The sequence below is a fragment of the Pollicipes pollicipes genome, unplaced genomic scaffold (assembly GCF_011947565.3).
Source record: "Pollicipes pollicipes isolate AB1234 unplaced genomic scaffold, Ppol_2.1 Scaffold_3447;HRSCAF=4054_pilon_pilon_pilon, whole genome shotgun sequence".
Taxonomy (NCBI): domain Eukaryota; kingdom Metazoa; phylum Arthropoda; class Thecostraca; order Pollicipedomorpha; family Pollicipedidae; genus Pollicipes; species Pollicipes pollicipes.
In genome coordinates this window covers 19,194,484-19,200,096 of record NW_023596297.1, presented here as the reverse complement: position 1 = coordinate 19,200,096, position 5,613 = coordinate 19,194,484, and the positions used below count along the sequence as shown (strand labels likewise).

Sequence of the window (5,613 nt, the reverse complement as noted above, 5' to 3'; positions counted from 1 at the left end):
GAGACGATCACGATCCCTCACCTTGGTTCTCGACAAACGGACCTCTCGAAACTCCACACAGTCCAGCCTAAACGGTCGATTCCCCAAAATGGCGGTGCCGACACCGCATCAAGGATGAGGTTTATCATTTGGTTGTCGGCAGCGAAAGAAAGAGGCTGCCAATTTCCAGCTAGAATATTTCATCCTGCTGATTTGATCTTTAAAAATACCGAATTGCAAATGTAGCGTGCTTGATTAGCTTGCCATAATTTCGCTACGGATTAAGTGTGGTACATTTGTTGATAAATTTGATATTAAAGCAGCGTATGGCTCCATCGTAAACTGAAGCGCAAGACAATGTGGCTAACGAAACTTATGAAATTCCGTTCGCTGCCCATTAACCGGTAACCAAAATAAACACTTCCTTCAATCTGGAGGAATCGCTACCAATAAGGGTGTTTTGAATAACGATTTAACTAACTTCTTGATCGCAATGCCTACTTAAATCACTAAACACAAGAAAGCATTGTCCAGAATGAAACTATCCACCAGATGGGTTGAAATTTTACCAAATAGGTTAGGCAAGTTACCAAGATATAGTAGGAACTTTATGATTTGTACCGAAATGAAGGATGCTCAGGACTATTCGGCTGGAAAAAGTATCACAAGTCAATTAAAACTGTCGTCAGCTTACGCATGTTTTGGGATGCAGACGCCATTATTCACGCTGGAGTATCGTTATGAGAGCTGGTCGGGACTACCGACCTGCTCCCAGAACTAGAATATTGCACAAGTGCGCAACCAGCTGGTGGCTCCGCTGCCACCAACCGCAGACCATTAAAGCTAGAAGTCGGCTTGCGAGCGCGCATAGAATCATAGACGCAGCCTAGATCGAGAATACAGTTCAGCCCGCGCGTATCAGTCTCTTTATCCTCCAATCTCCTGGTCATTCCACGAGGAATAAGGCTATCAATACTCCATTTTGTATATAAATAATATTCCTCGCGATGCAACCATCTCTATTCCAATTTGGTAGCTTTGCAGGACATTTTTGCCACCTGTGACACTTTTCTATCTACCGGAGTGAAAGCGCGTGCACACGCGTGAACACGCGCTGCTTTTTGGGTCGTGCTCTATACTATTCAACGATTGTCCCCCCTACCCTGCGGTCGCCGTTGTTTCTCGGCTAGGGGCTGCCGATTATATTGTTACCTATTTGCAAGGCGTCCTGCATGGCTCCTGCAAAGAGCACTGGCATCATCGGTGCCGTGAAGAACTTGTACAATGATCCATTCAAATGGTAGGTCTGTTGTGCAAAGATGGGTCATTGTGGCGAGTCGGGTTGGTGCTGCCCCTGTCTGCAAATATGCCAACAGGATGTTCGAGCAAACATAGTGCCACCCCAATTAAGGTAGTAACCTTCCCTTTCTTGGGCAGATTTTGTTAGCATTACTTGCCCCCAAAGAACTTGATTCATCATGCCATTTGGTTATTTTCTGTGACTTCCCATTTTGTGGCATTGAACATGCTATCCTGCCCCCAGTGCCACCGTATGGCTATTTCTGGCACAAAATTTCCAAAAAGGTGGCACAAAATCTGTGTTGTGCCCATGCCTCAATTATATCTCATCAAAATTATCATTGTGTTCAGGCTGGGATGCTACTTTGGGAGTACTGTGTGACCTGTAGTTGGGAACTGAGCTTTAATTTTGCCAGCAAGAGCCAATATTTTGATTTTTGTCATTATACTAAAGATGGAGCTGACAGGTAAGTGTTAAATTGTGCATAGTTACCTTGGTAGCCAGAGAAGTACTGCTTAGAGTGGTGTCTGCTGCTTGTGAAGACAGTATCTCCCTGATTGTTGAGAGTTAAAGACATGAAGACATCTGGCCAACAAAGTGCCACAAGGGCCCATGAAAGTTGGCTCAGGTTCTGTACACATTCTTGAAACTACTCTAACCATGTTGCTGTTGCTACCAAGAATTCTGGAATGGATTGGTTGTCAAATTTGTGATCTTAGTTAGAGGATCAGCTTAGTGCGCCCACACTGTGGTGGTATTGTCAATTAATTGGAGATCAGTGCAGGCTGGTCCCTGTTGAGTGCTAATGCTGCAGCATGCAGGCAAGGTACTGGGAGTGTTGGTCTTGTTCCGGGTGGGCAAAAAAGTAGAGATCACCCTATTTTGTTGCGTGCAGAGGTAAAATGTCAGTTGGGAAGTTGGTAATATGCACATCTTCCAAATGAAAGTCCTGGGAAGGATTCTTGGCTAGCATTATGACATCTGGGTGCTGATGTGTCCACTTAAGCCACCAGTCTATCATATGCAAATTCATTTGTCTGTAAAAAATCTCTTCCAGAAACTAGTATAGATTATTAGGCAGTTCATATAGCACATGTTACAATAGAGTTTATCAAGCAGTTCATATAGCACATGTTACAGTGGGATTATTCTATTTTGTGTCCATCCTGTGGGGGTGACATGGAATCTCATTGGGAATAAGCAGGATGTTGTAAATTTATGAAAGCTTCCTTGTTAGGAGCATTTTCTGGCTGTACTTATTCTGTGAAATATCTGTCTTTAACAACAGCTCAATAAAAGCAGAATGTCACATGTAGCCTGCTTCTCAAAGCAAATGTATGATCTGACAAGCTGCTGAAAGATGCTACACCAACCATCTAGGTGTACCATTGAATGTACAAACTACACATTGAGCCAGCTTCTGCAAGCCATCATATGTCTCCCGTGATGTTTAGCAGGTTTTCGTGTGATGAAGATTTTGGCATCTTGTTAGCATGGCAGCAGCAGCCACAGCAGTTTAAGAGCTGCTTACACATAATGCTGGCTATAGTGATCATCACAGGGATATTGCTTAATGTTCCAGCACATATTAGCCTCCTATGAATAATTTTCCATATAGAGTGTGACTGATTCCAAAGCCTTGCCATAGTATGTTCCTCTCTTTAAGCTACCCAGTTTGTCACTCATTGTGCTATGAATGATGATGATGTATGTTATAATGTTATGTAAATCCATGATTGTAGTGTCCATGCTATCAAAAAGCTCATTCCTTGGTGAGCCTGACATCAGCCTATCTAACATGGGATTCCATTGTCAGGTCTGTCATCAAAAGCATCGCGGTGTTTGCCGTCGGTGTAAAGGTCGCCAGGGAGTGTGTTGGACTTGATCTTCTAGCACCTCCGACCCCTTGAGGTACCGGCCGTTGCATACTGCTAGCAAATGGAGTTGCGACCAGCTTGATGACAAAGTAAAGCAAAAGAAGCTGTTTTTCATCAACTGGTTTCACGTAACATTTTAAGCTATTGGTGGTTCCAAATGAACAGGTTGAATCAGTGCCTTGATATAAGTGAGTAGGTACTGCATACATATGAGGCTAAGTGTGATAAGAACTTGATACTTGTAAATACAGCATCCTAGTTTTTAATCATGTGCATGTATAATTTATACATTTTGATTCATTGTGACCTTTCCATGCAAACTGCCTGCAACAATTGGTGGATGTTATCAATGCTATTGCCACGCACCTTGGTTTGTATGTGATCGTATTCAGTCAGGTTTTTTTATTTCAGCTGTGCGCTGTCACAACGGCAAAGCCTACGTGATGTAGCGTTATTGGCAGGCGAAGAGTCCGCAAATCGTGACATACTGAAGCGATATCGACTAGGTAATGTGTGAGGCGCGTGCAGCTTTTGTGCTGGGCGCTCGTCAGGAGAGAGAAACAGGGATCACGTTCGTCGAGTCACCAACTGTCTCAGGAAATTTCGGACATTAAGACCGCGTCGCCGGGAAGACCCCTAGAAAATTGGCGACTGGACGGTTCCGCTCGGCGAGAATTGGTCGGGCCATTGCGTGTGGAAGTGCCAATCTTGGCTCATGCGTTCATCCTCCCCCAGATTTTGTTTTCCCGAGTCGCCCGGTCTCTGAGCGCCGTGTGAACGTCGCCGCACGGCACTGACGTCATATGCTTACTCTCGCTGTGTCATGTTGGCATACACATAGTGGCATTGGTACTGTGTAGCGAGTGCGGGGTATTGTCTTGACTGTGAACCCCAGTGTTTTGTGGAGAGATACATTCAGTCCACCTACGCCGGCCTTGGACTCTGCGAGACGGAACACTGGGAGCGTAGTTTTCCAAAACGAGCTGGGAAGGGGGCTGAACAGTGACAAATTATGCAACATTCTCAAGACACGCCAACAAGCGGGTTTCTCCCCGGATTTGGCCCACTCCCTACTCCAAGTGAGGAGGGGAAGGGGCGCTTTCCCAGATGAATAGCAGACTACAGCCCAGCTGGTCACGTACATGTGACGTCATGCGCCACCATGGCGCGCTTCCAGATCGACTTAACTACTATGAATCAAACAGAAAGGTTATTGCTGAAGAAAAGAAACGTGGTGGGCGGTGTGCGCGGGAACACTAGCGTAAGAACTGTTGTCAACGACAGAACCTGGCGGCAACGCCGCATCGTCACTTAAAAATCTTGCTACGACACTGGTGTCTCTGGACTGTCAGTACGTTATCACAGGGCTTGTTGTCTCACCTGAATTGAATGCTTCTGACATATGATTTGACAACAGTTTCCTATCTTGCCGCACCGTCTGAAGATTCATTGGTTTTTTTATGTGCTGCCGGTTGTGCTACTCAAACGCTGAGCCAAACTTTTTCGTTAGTCCTTTGGCCAGCGGTGTCTGGAGTCCTACTTCCATGACGGACAGGCCGGTGGTAAATGGCCGAGCAACAACCAGGTCTAATGCTTGGGCATCTCCCGCTATGATCTCGAGGGGCGAAACACATCGCCGTCGGCATAGACTGAATGGTTGTGGAATACGATCCACGCCGCAAGCCAACGTGACCAGACACCCATCTTCATCCGGGTCCCTCGAACCGTTGTGCAATGGCTGAAAGCGAGTGGCGGTGCGGAAGAGTCGCGAGCCATAATGGTACCGTAGTGTGAGACCACGGAGACGGCCTCATGCCACATCGGAGACGGGCACCACCGCCGCGCTAGCGAGCGCGCGTGGACCAGCTGGGTCGGATGGGGGACGACAGGCTCTTCCGGGCCGGAGAGCCTCGGCCCGCTCCTCAGCATGCTAAGCAGTGGCCACACTCCGGAGTTGAGAGCGAGTACGGTACATGTACAACTACTGAGAAGTCGTCGTTCGGCTGTGTATTATGTCTGAGCGTATCTGCACGCGAATGCTGACCGTCCGCACAAAACGACGCACGAGGACACAACCGAAAGACGTCCGATCCCCCAACAACGCAACAGAACGAACGCGATGCTTCACCCACCACACCAGCAACCGGCACCTCGGCAAACGTCTCCCCTCCAGCGCCAGCGCGGGGCAGAACGCCACGGTCCTGTCCAGCCGATCCGACATAACCTAGCCGTAGCACACTGGGCGTCGGGGCTCCACAGCCCACGGCGCTGCACTATCGCCGGCGCACGTGCAGCGTCGAGCCGGCCAGCGCTGCCACGTCACCGCCGGCGGCCAGCGGCGCGCCGCCCTCCGATTGGCTGAGGATGACGTCATCGGGCGAGTCGAGCGCCATCAGCTGGGCGGCGCGCCGGCGCAGCGCCGTCCAGTCCAGCATGAAGCTTCCGTGCGGGTTCTCT

The 5,613-nt window shown here is 48.3% G+C and overlaps 1 long non-coding RNA gene and 1 pseudogene across 1 annotated transcript; both read left to right on the top strand.

The window, feature by feature from the left end:
• The first annotated feature begins 1,045 nt into the window (after nt 1–1,045).
• On the top strand, nt 1,046–4,084 carry LOC119092727 (uncharacterized). Its single transcript, XR_005093533.1, has 3 exons — nt 1,046–1,279; nt 3,096–3,190; nt 3,568–4,084. It is a non-coding gene; the product is annotated as an uncharacterized LOC119092727 (long non-coding RNA).
• Nucleotides 4,085–4,318: 234 nt separating this feature from the next.
• The window catches only part of LOC119092241 (UDP-glucose 6-dehydrogenase-like), a 9,100-nt pseudogene continuing 7,805 nt past the window's right edge, over nt 4,319–5,613 (top strand).